The sequence below is a fragment of the Lithobates pipiens genome, unplaced genomic scaffold (assembly GCF_037356315.1).
Source record: "Lithobates pipiens isolate NorthernLeopardFrog02 unplaced genomic scaffold, aLitPip1_a1.2 Scaffold_8, whole genome shotgun sequence".
NCBI lineage: Eukaryota > Metazoa > Chordata > Amphibia > Anura > Ranidae > Lithobates > Lithobates pipiens.
In genome coordinates, this window is record NW_027507903.1 from 416012693 (window position 1) to 416025127 (window position 12435).

Genomic DNA, 12435 nt, shown 5'->3' on the forward strand with positions numbered 1-12435 from the left:
CTGTCGGATGTCATTGACTATGCAGGCTGACAAATGTGTCTCTCTCTCTTCAGTAGCTCTCCCTTAGAGGTGAAATTTAGTAGCCATTTTGAGATAGTCTGAAGTCAATTGAACTTCATTGCTTGCAGGTTGTCTAAGAACATTGCCCTCTGGTGGTAGAGAGACAGTGTGTGTGAAATGATAAAAAATTAATTCTGCCACACACCAGGTGAAGGTATCAGGTTTGCAGAATAAAATAAATAAATTGTAAGTTAACAGAACAGGTAGCATAGAAAATTGTATTAAGTTGACTACAGAGAGATTGATGTTGATGCAGACTCTTAGGCTGCTTTCACACTGGGGCGGTATTCAGGCGTTACAGCGCTAAAAATAGCGCCTGTGTAGCGCCTGAAAAAAACCGGCCCCTTTAACTCCAGTGTGAAAGCCGGAGGGCTTTCACACTGGGGCGGTGCGCTGGCAGGACAGTGAAAAAAGTCCTGCTAGCCGCATCTTTGCAGCGGTGAAGGAGTGGTGTATTCACCGCTCCTAAACCGCTCCTACCCATTGAAATCAATGGGACACCGCGGCAATACCGCCGGCAAAGCGCCGCTGCAGCGGCGCTTTGCGGGCGGGTTTAACCCTTTTTCGGCCGCTAGCGGGGGTTAAAACCACCCCGCTAGCGCCCGCAGACCGCCGCTAAAATGACGGTAAAGCGCCGCTAAAAATAGCGGCACTTTACCGCCGACGCTGCTCCCGCCCTAGTGTGAAAGCAGCCTTATGCCCTGTACACATGATAGGATTTTCCAACAACAAAATCCATGGGATTTTTTTCTAACGGATGTCTTGCATACACACGGTCACACAAAGTTGGTCGGAAGTTCCGAATGTCAAGAACATGGGGACGTGTGACAAGCCGAAAAAAATTAAGTTCAAAAGCCAGTGCTGCTCTTCTGCTTGATTCTGAGCATGCGTGGCACTTTGTGTCAGAAATTTCACTGGTAGTATTCTGACTATGCTGATATCCCTCTAGCTTACCTGTGCTTGTTAAGATAGTTTTCAGAATTTTCTCAGTTGACATTGCCAGGGGCGAGAAAGAGCGAGAGAGATTGCCAGGGGCACCCCTTTGAGATTTTGCTTTGGTTATGACCCTGTCTCAGGGATAGGTGTGTGTACTGATGTTACATTTTATTCTGTCCTGTCAGAGTAGATGTGTCAGCCCAGTGTCTGGTTATAATGCAGCAACAAGAAACTATCACCTATTTGAGCTCAGGTATGATAATTGTCACAATGTCAAGGTTACCAGTAATGAATACATGTATCAATTAATAATGTTTTTGGGGTTCTCTCATGTAATCATGCAGAAGGATTTTGTGATGACTTGAGTAGCAGCACAGAGTTTAGGAAGATAAGAGAGCCTTCACAGGCTTAACCACTTTCAGACCGGACCATTTTGCAGGCCAATGACCAGACCACTTTTTTTGCGATTCCCACAAATAGAGCTTTCTTTTGGTGGTATTTGATCACCCCTGTGGTTTTTATTTTTTGCTCTATAAACAAAAAAAGAGCGACAATTTTGAAAAAAACACATTATTTTTTACTTTTTGCTATAATAAATATCCCCCAAAAATATACAAAAAAACGTTTTTTTTTCCTCAGTTTAGGTCGATACGTATTCTTCTACATATTTTTGGTAAAAAAAACTGCAAGAAGCGATTATTGATTGGTTTGCGCAAAACTGATAGCGTTTACAAATAGGGGATATTTTTATGGCATTTTTATTAATATTTTTTTTTTTTACTAGTAATGGCGCGATCAGCGATTTTTATTGTGACTGCGACATTATGGCAGACACATCGGACATTTTTGGGACCATTGTCATTTATACAGCAATCAGTGCTATACAAATGCACTGATTCCTGTGTAAATGACACTGGCAGTGAGGGGATTAACCAGGGGGTGGCATTGTAGAAGTTAAGTGTGTCCTAGGGGCGTTTAAATAACTGTGGGGGGCTGAGCTGTGTGTTAGTGAACACTGATCTCTGCTCCAATCTCAGGAAGTAGAGATCAGTGTTACTTGCTGCTAGGCAGAATGGGGAGATGCTGTTTAAAACGGCATCTCCCCGTTCTCCTTCCCTGTGAGACGATCGCTGATATCCCCACAGCAATCGAGTCCACGGGACCCACGGCCGGACTCACAAGGGTCCCAACTGGCACGCGCGCGTGCCGCTGGCGGCGCGCACGCGATGGCAGGGCGGCAAATTCAACTGGATGTACCTGTATGCCAGTTTGCCTGCCCGTGCCATTCTGCCGACATACATTGTCGTGCACCAGTTGGGAACTGGTTAAACTTTATGAATTCAGTAATAGAGATTTAGATAATTAAAAAATGACTTAGGATGAATAGTTATATTTGAGTCCTGGCAAAAGGCTGTAAGTTAAAACAAATTAAACAGTAGTGATGGCCGAACGGTTCGCCCGGCGGTCGTTTCGCGGCGAATTTCCGACTTTCGCCGTCCGCGGGTTCGAACGCCTTTTTCCGTCGTTCGCCCCGGCGGACTTACGTGTTTAATGTATACAAGAACTTTAACCTTTCGTGACACGTTTATCATGTGTTACAGGACAACCAATTGAGACATGACAGCTCATGGACACTTGGACATTCCCCCTAACCTATAAATACACCCGATCCGGTGGCCATTTTACATTCTTTCTTCTGTCACTGTAGGGAAAGGATCCTGTGTGGAGTAGGGACAGAGAAAACGCTAGCTATTTGGTACACAAAAGTTCTTTTCAGGACTGGTATAGGTGTTAGGTCAGCAGCCTGAGTTTCTTTTGTCAGTTTAGATAAAGGGACAGAGCGCTGTATGCTGCTATTTTAGGGACAGCTCAGCCAGATTAGTCTTTCTTCATCATCATCATCATCATCATCATTAGCTGTTACTATCAGGTCCACAAAAGAGCTGTTCCAGCTAATCGTTCCAGCCTACTCTTTTTTGCCAATTTGTATAGGGACAGGCAGGAAGCAGTGTGTCAGGCAGTGAGGATAATTTTAAAGACTTGCTGTTACTATTAGTTCCACAAAGGTTCTTTTCAGGACTGGTATCAGTGGTACGGTAATAGGCTTGTACACGTATAATATTCTTTCTTCCAAATATAGAAAGAATATTATACTTGACTGCTGCCCTTCTGCTGCAGTCTGCTAATCATTCACAACTCACTTGTTCCACAAAGCTCTTTATCAGGACTGGTAACTTGGTCTGTCTAGGGTGCTACGGTACATAGGCTTGGGTGCGGTACAGTCTGCTGTTCTGTAAGGACCGCTATCGGTCCACAATACATAGGGTTGCCGTGCACTACTGCTGACCGCTGCCCTATACTGCAGCAGTCCTTCAGCGGTATAGGGACTGACGCACAGTCTGCTAAACACTAATACACAACCTGCTTGGTCCACAAAAGTTCTTATAAGGACTGGTAACTTGGTATAGGGTGCTACGGTACATAGGCCTGAGTGCAGTACAGTCTGCTGTTCTGTAAGGACCGCTATCGGTCCACAATACATAGGGTTGCCGTGCACTACTGCTGACCGCTGCCCTATACTGCAGCAGTCCTTCATTGGTATAGGGACTGACGTACAGTCTGCTAATCACTAACACACAACCTGCTTGGTCCACAAAAGTTCTTATAAGGACTGGTAACTTGGTATAGGGTGCTACGGTACATAGGCCTGAGTGCAGTACAGTCTGCTGTTCTGTAAGGACCGCTATCGGTCCACAATACATAGGGTTGCCGTGCACTACTGCTGACCGCTGCCCTATACTGCAGCAGTCCTTCATTGGTATAGGGACTGACGTACAGTCTGCTAATCACTAACACACAACCTGCTTGGTCCACAAAAGTTCTTATAAGGACTGGTAACTTGGTATAGGGTGCTACGGTACATAGGCCTGAGTGCGTTACAGTCTGCTGTTCTGTAAGGACCGCTATCGGTCCACAATACATAGGGTTGCCGTGCACTACTGCTGACCGCTGCCCTATACTGCAGCAGTCCTTCAGCGGTATAGGGACTGACGCACAGTCTGCTAAACACTAACACACAACCTGCTTGGTCCACAAAAGTTTTTATAAGGACTGGTAACTTGGTATAGGGTGCTACGGTACATAGGCCTGAGTGCAGTACAGTCTGCTGTTCTGTAAGGACCGCTATCGGTCCACAATACATAGGGTTGCCGTGCACTACTGCTGACCGCTGCCCTATACTGCAGCAGTCCTTCATTGGTATAGGGACTGACGTACAGTCTGCTAATCACTAACACACAACCTGCTTGGTCCACAAAAGTTCTTATAAGGACTGGTAACTTGGTATAGGGTGCTACGGTACATAGGCCTGAGTGCGTTACAGTCTGCTGTTCTGTAAGGACCGCTATCGGTCCACAATACATAGGGTTGCCGTGCACTACTGCTGACCGCTGCCCTATACTGCAGCAGTCCTTCATTGGTATAGGGACTGACGTACAGTCTGCTAATCACTAACACACAACCTGCTTGGTCCACAAAAGTTCTTATAAGGACTGGTAACTTGGTATAGGGTGCTACGGTACATAGGCCTGAGTGCGTTACAGTCTGCTGTTCTGTAAGGACCGCTATCGGTCCACAATACATAGGGTTGCCGTGCACTACTGCTGACCGCTGCCCTATACTGCAGCAGTCCTTCATTGGTATAGGGACTGACGTACAGTCTGCTAATCACTAACACACAACCTGCTTGGTCCACAAAAGTTCTTATAAGGACTGGTAACTTGGTATAGGGTGCTACGGTACATAGGCCTGAGTGCGTTACAGTCTGCTGTTCTGTAAGGACCGCTATCGGTCCACAATACATAGGGTTGCCGTGCACTACTGCTGACCGCTGCCCTATACTGCAGCAGTCCTTCAGCGGTATAGGGACTGACGCACAGTCTGCTAAACACTAACACACAACCTGCTTGGTCCACAAAAGTTTTTATAAGGACTGGTAACTTGGTATAGGGTGCTACGGTACATAGGCCTGAGTGCGTTACAGTCTGCTGTTCTGTAAGGACCGCTATCGGTCCACAATACATAGGGTTGCCGTGCACTACTGCTGACCGCTGCCCTATACTGCAGCAGTCCTTCATTGGTATAGGGACTGACGTACAGTCTGCTAATCACTAACACACAACCTGCTTGGTCCACAAAAGTTCTTATAAGGACTGGTAACTTGGTATAGGGTGCTACGGTACATAGGCCTGAGTGCGTTACAGTCTGCTGTTCTGTAAGGACCGCTATCGGTCCACAATACATAGGGTTGCCGTGCACTACTGCTGACCGCTGCCCTATACTGCAGCAGTCCTTCAGCGGTATAGGGACTGACGCACAGTCTGCTAAACACTAACACACAACCTGCTTGGTCCACAAAAGTTTTTATAAGGACTGGTAACTTGGTATAGGGTGCTACGGTACATAGGCCTGAGTGCAGTACAGTCTGCTGTTCTGTAAGGACCGCTATCGGTCCACAATACATAGGGTTGCCGTGCACTACTGCTGACCGCTGCCCTATACTGCAGCAGTCCTTCATTGGTATAGGGACTGACGTACAGTCTGCTAATCACTAACACACAACCTGCTTGGTCCACAAAAGTTCTTATAAGGACTGGTAACTTGGTATAGGGTGCTACGGTACATAGGCCTGAGTGCGTTACAGTCTGCTGTTCTGTAAGGACCGCTATCGGTCCACAATACATAGGGTTGCCGTGCACTACTGCTGACCGCTGCCCTATACTGCAGCAGTCCTTCATTGGTATAGGGACTGACGTACAGTCTGCTAATCACTAACACACAACCTGCTTGTTCCACAAAAGTTCTTATAAGGACTGGTAACTTGGTATAGGGTGCTACGGTACATAGGCTTGAGTGCGGTACAGTCTGCTGTTCTGTAAGGACCGCTATCGGTCCACAATAGATAGGGTTGACGTGCACCACTGCTGACCGCTGCCCTATACTGCAGCAGTCCTTCAGCGGTATAGGGACTGACGTACAGTCTGCTAAACACTAATACACAACCTGCTTGGTCCACAAAAGTTCTTATAAGGACTGGTAACTTGGTATAGGGTGCTACGGTACATAGGCTTGAGTGCGGTACAGTCTGCTGTTCTGTAAGGACCGCTATCGGTCCACAATAGATAGGGTTGACGTGCACCACTGCTGACCGCTGCCCTATACTGCAGCAGTCCTTCAGCGGTATAGGGACTGACGTACAGTCTGCTAAACACTAATACACAACCTGCTTGGTCCACAAAAGTTCTTATAAGGACTGGTAACTTGGTATAGGGTGCTACGGTACATAGGCTTGAGTGCGGTACAGTCTGCTGTTCTGTAAGGACCGCTATCGGTCCACAATAGATAGGGTTGACGTGCACCACTGCTGACCGCTGCCCTATACTGCAGCAGTCCTTCAGCGGTATAGGGACTGACGTACAGTCTGCTAAACACTAATACACAACCTGCTTGGTCCACAAAAGTTCTTATAAGGACTGGTAACTTGGTATAGGGTGCTACGGTACATAGGCTTGAGTGCGGTACAGTCTGCTGTTCTGTAAGGACCGCTATCGGTCCACAATAGATAGGGTTGACGTGCACCACTGCTGACCGCTCACCTATACTGCAGCAGTCCTTCAGCGGTATAGGGACTGACGTACAGTCTGCTAATCACTAACACACAACCTGCTTGTTCCACAAAAGTTCTTATAAGGACTGGTAACTTGGTATAGGGTGCTACGGTACATAGGCTTGAGTGCGGTACAGTCTGCTGTTCTGTAAGGACCGCTATCGGTCCACAATAGATAGGGTTGACGTGCACCACTGCTGACCGCTGCCCTATACTGCAGCAGTCCTTCAGCGGTATAGGGACTGACGTACAGTCTGCTAAACACTAATACACAACCTGCTTGGTCCACAAAAGTTCTTATAAGGACTGGTAACTTGGTATAGGGTGCTACGGTACATAGGCTTGAGTGCGGTACAGTCTGCTGTTCTGTAAGGACCGCTATCGGTCCACAATAGATAGGGTTGACGTGCACCACTGCTGACCGCTGCCCTATACTGCAGCAGTCCTTCAGCGGTATAGGGACTGACGTACAGTCTGCTAAACACTAATACACAACCTGCTTGGTCCACAAAAGTTCTTATAAGGACTGGTAACTTGGTATAGGGTGCTACGGTACATAGGCTTGAGTGCGGTACAGTCTGCTGTTCTGTAAGGACCGCTATCGGTCCACAATAGATAGGGTTGACGTGCACCACTGCTGACCGCTCACCTATACTGCAGCAGTCCTTCAGCGGTATAGGGACTAAGAGTTTTGTCACAGGGTCATTTAAAAAATGACATGCAGAGGAAGAGGCAGGCCCTTCCGCAGGGGTGGTAGGGGTAGGGCAGGAGCAACAGGCTTGAGCCAAAGTGGGAAGTTGCAGAAGGTGCGTTCAATTACTTTAAAGGATGCACCAGACTTGGTTGAGTGGCTCGCTCAGCCTTACTCTTCTGCACCCTCCTCATCCTCTCGATCTGCACCCTCTTCTTCACTCTCTGCTATGTGCACCCCCAAAGACACTACCACCAACAACACGACCACCACCACCACCACCACATACCTTCCGCTTGAGTCACTGGAATTATTTTCCGATCCATATCAAGAGGACATTTCTGATGCGCAGCCACTCTTGGTATTGGATCAGGAAGAGGAGGTAGCAACAAGCGCTACTCAGCAGTCTGACGCCAGTACCCAGATCAGCCCAAGGAGGAGGTTGGTCCCCGGTGTTGCTGCCTACTCTACTTATAGCGGTGGGGAAGGTGACGTTGATGATGACGTGTCTAGTGATGTCACGTGGGTGCCCACAAGAGAGGAAGAGGAGGGGAGTTCAGAGGGAGATATGGACCAGCAGATAGGGAGGAGAAGCAGCAATGACTTACATTGCACAGCAGGGACAAAGCAGACTGCAAATGTATCAGGAGCGAGTCATCGACCATGTACGGTCACATCTGGCGCTCCCAGGACACCGGCACATGGCTCCGCAGTGTGGGCTTTTTTTAACGTGTCCGCTGCTGACAATAGCGTTGCCATCTGCAATCTTTGCAGTCAACGCGTTAGTCGCGGTAAGCCCAATACTCACCTAGGGACGACCGCCTTAAGAAGGCACATGAGCAGCCATCACCGAGCCCAGTGGGAGCAACGGAACACACAAAGCCACACTGCAGGCTCTCACCGTCCAGCCTCGTCTTCTACTTCTCCTTCTCCTCTCTCCTCACAATTGTCCTCCACTCCACCTTCCATCACGCCAAGCTCACATTTTTCTGCAAAAAGGCAGGCTTCCGTGGGCCTAATGTTTGAGCGTAAAAAAATGATGACGCCGGATAACCCTCTTGCCCAACGGTTGGCGGCTGGCTTGTCAGAACTCATAGCCCGCCAACTACTGCCATATAAACTGGTGGACTCGGAGGCCTTTCGCAAATTTGTGGCCATTGGAACACCACAATGGAAGGTCCCAGGAAGGAAGTATTTCTCAGAGAAGGGCATCCCAGAGCTATATGGCCATGTTCAGCGGCAAGTGAATGTATCTCTGGCACACAGTGTCGGTGCCAAGATACATCTGACCACAGACACGTGGTCTAGCAAACACGGGCAGGGAAGGTATATCAGTTTTACTGCCCACTGGGTGAACCTTCTGACGGCCGTCAAGCATGTAACCCGTGGCACCCGTGTAGATTTGGTTTTACCGCCACGGATTGCATGCAGGCCTGACTCTTCTTCTCCTCCTCCTACTCCATCCTCCTCCCTCTCCTCCTCAGCTGCCTCCTCCTTTTCCGCTGCTAGCGTCTCTTCCACTGCACCGCCCAAGCTCCCCAGAACCTATTCCACATGCCAGGTGAGACGTTGCCATGCCGTGCTGCGTCTGTTGTGCCTGGAAGCAAAGAGCCACACTGGCCCGGCACTCCTTTCAGCTTTGCGTTCACAGGCAGATGAGTGGCTAACACCGCTCAATTTGACAGTTGGTAAAGTGGTGTGTGACAACGGTGCCAATCTGCTTAGCGCATTGAAACAGGGCAAAATCACGCACGTGCCGTGCATGGCACACGTCTTAAACTTGGTCGTGCAGCGATTCCTTGTCAAATACCCTGGGGTCCAGGACATCTTGCGGCAGGCAAGGAAAATCTCGGCCCATTTCAGAAGATCTTACACGGCCATGGCTCGCCTTGCTGACATTCAGCGGCGACACCATCTGCCGGTCAGACGTCTTATTTGCGATTGCCCGACGCGATGGAACTCAACCTTCTATATGCTTGATAGGCTGCTCCAGCAGAAACGTGCAGTTAACGTCTACCTGTATGAACTCTGCGAAAGAAACGGTTCTGGGGAGCTGGGTTTTTTTTCACCGCGCCAGTGGCTGCTCATGCGCGACACATGCAGACTTCTGCGGCCATTTGAGGAGATCACCAAACTGGTCAGTCGCAGCCATGGCGCCATCAGTGACATGGTACCTTATGCCTTCTTTCTGGAGCGTGCATTGCGTCGTGTCATTGATCAGGCTGTGGAGGAGCAGGAGCGGGAAGATGAGGAAGTCGCAATGCTGGATGAATTCCCAGGGGGGGCTACTCTATCTGAGACAAGTCAACAACAGGAGTCTGATGAGGAGTCAGAGGAGGATGGTGCCGGGGCGGATGAGCAGGAGCAAGAAGAGCATGCTTTAAACCTTTCTGGGATCCCTGTTGTGCGAGGATGGGGAGAGGAGAATGAAGAGGACGACATTATCCTGGATGATGAGCAGGAGCCAGGCCACCACACCGCTTCCACTTTAGTGCAAATGGGGGCCTTCATGCTCCAGTGTTTTAATAGGGACCCCCGTATAAAAAGCATGAGGGTCAAGGACCAGTACTGGGTGGCAACGTACTTAGACCCCCGGTACAAACACAAAATGGCGGAAATGTTACCGCCGTCGCAGAGGGCTGTCAGAATGCAGCACTTCCAGGCCTTGCTTCGAGAAATGCTGCATTCTGCTTTTGCGTGCGCTGGCAGAGGAGCAATTCCCACTCCCAGAGAAGGATTTGCGGGTACCAATCCAACAGCGCCTGCAAGAAGAGGCCGGTTTGAAGATGTGTTGGTGACTTCGGATATGAGGTCATTCTTTCAGCCGACCCATCGACAGGTGTCATCCGGATCCAGCATCAGGGAACGCCTAGACCGTCAGGTGTCCGACTACATTGGGTTAACGGCCGATGTGGACGCTCTGAGGAGTGATGAACCCCTAGACTACTGGGTGGGCAGGCTTGACCTCTGGCCAGAGCTTGCCCAATTTGCAATCGAACTGTTGGCTTGCCCCTCATCCAGTGTCCTGTCCGAAAGGACGTTCAGCGCAGCAGGGGGGATTGTGACCGATAAGCGTACTCGCCTAGCTCACCACAGTGTTAACTACCTCACATTTCTAAAAATGAATGAGGCATGGATCTCGGAGGAATTCAACACATGTGATCAGTAGACCATGTATATGTCTATAAACAATTTTTGGAATCAAGCACACAGACCTTCTTAATTCATTTGGCTCACTTCCCTGACCCAAAAAAGCACACCGTACTATATGCCCCTACCCTCCTCTTTGAAGAGGTTGAGCGGTGTCATATTTCTACTGGGGCTGCTTATTATGAGGGGTTCCCACCATCCCTGTGCTGTGCTGACTTCCTCCTGGGTGTTCTTATTATGAGGGGCTCCCACCATCCCTGTGCTGTGCTGACTTCCTCCTGGGGGTTCTTATTATGAGGGGATCACACCATCCCTGTGCTGTGCTGACTTCCTCCTGGGGCTGCTTACGGTGCTGCTGTCAGCGCTGTATGTCACGGAGCTGCTGTCAGCGCTGTATGTCACGGAGCTGCTGTCAGCGCTGTATGTCACGGAGCTGCTGTCAGCGCTGTATGTCACGGAGCTGCTGTCAGCGCTGTATGTCACGGAGCTGCTGTCAGCGCTGTATGTCACGGAGCTGCTGTCAGCGCTGTATGTCACGGAGCTGCTGTCAGCGCTGTATGTCACGGAGCTGCTGTCAGCGCTGTATGTCACGGAGCTGCTGTCAGCGCTGTATGTCACGGAGCTGCTGTCAGCGCTGTATGTCACGGTGCTGCTGTCAGCGCTGTATGTCACGGAGCTGCTGTCAGCGCTGTATGTCACGGAGCTGCTGTCAGTGCTGTATGTCACGGAGCTGCTGTCAGCGCTGTATGTCACGGAGCTGCTGTCAGCGCTGTATGTCACGGAGCTGCTGTCAGCGCTGTATGTCACGGTGCTGCTGTCAGCGCTGTATGTCACGGAGCTGCTGTCAGCGCTGTATGTCACGGAGCTGCTGTCAGCGCTGTATGTCACGGAGCTGCTGTCAGCGCTGTATGTCACGGAGCTGCTGTCAGCGCTGTATGTCACGGAGCTGCTGTCAGCGCTGTATGTCACGGTGCTGATGTCAGTGCTCTGTATTACGGTGCTGCTGTCAGTGCTCTGTATCTCCTGCACCCTCTTGTTTGCCTACCCTGGTCCCTGACCTTCCCTCTCCTCCATTGCCTTCATTAGCTCCATAGTCCTGAATTGTCAGAACAATTTCCCAAATAAAAAAAAAATGCTTGTAGTTATCGATCCCAAATTCACCTCATACATGTATTATGCTATTGTCCAGGTGGTGGGACTACGTGCTACCCCCTAATAATTACCCCGTGGCCGCAAATTCGACCTAAAGGTTTGCGAAATTCGCCTCCCATTGAAGTCAATGGAGCCCGCGGCGAACGGTCGTTTTCGCGAACGTTTGTGTCCGTTCGCGTTTCGCGTTCGCGAAACGTCCCGTCGGAAGTTCGTCCATCACTATTAAACAGTTTAGAATTTGTTTTAAGTGCTTGATTTGTTTTTAAGCATTTAGCATCAATTACTAACAATTAAAAAAAAGTTGAAAACAGAGATACATAGATCATAACACAATTCACTAACATTTTTCTATTTATATACACAGTTATCATAATATTATGAATAATTTGACTTTAGAGTAATGCATTTTTTTAAATAGATTTTTATACATAATTATTTTACATAATATTGAGAACACTTATACATATGATTTTTGCTAACATACACATCAGCATTTAGGCACAAATTCTTCATAGTACAAAACTCCTGTTTGTAAAGGTTATAGCAAATCTAACCTATTTCAGATAAACTTTGAAGCATCCCATTGTTTATTACTATGATTTGTTATGGGTTTTGCATTGTTGTGCAGCTACTTTCATCAAAAAATGATTATAAAAATTAAATAATATTTTGATAGTTTCTGAACATGTTTTTTAATTAAAGCATATGTATTTATTTACATTTTTCATTACTTAGTAAGTATTTTGGTGGTTGTGTATTTAGTTTTGAAACTTGCAGTTCC

The 12435-nt window shown here is 48.5% G+C and overlaps 1 protein-coding gene across 3 annotated transcripts in view; it reads left to right on the top strand.

The window, feature by feature from the left end:
• LOC143964452 (protocadherin gamma-C5-like) overlaps nt 1-12435 on the top strand; it is a 568154-nt gene that overhangs the window by 76267 nt on the left and 479452 nt on the right. The window lies entirely within an intron of this gene.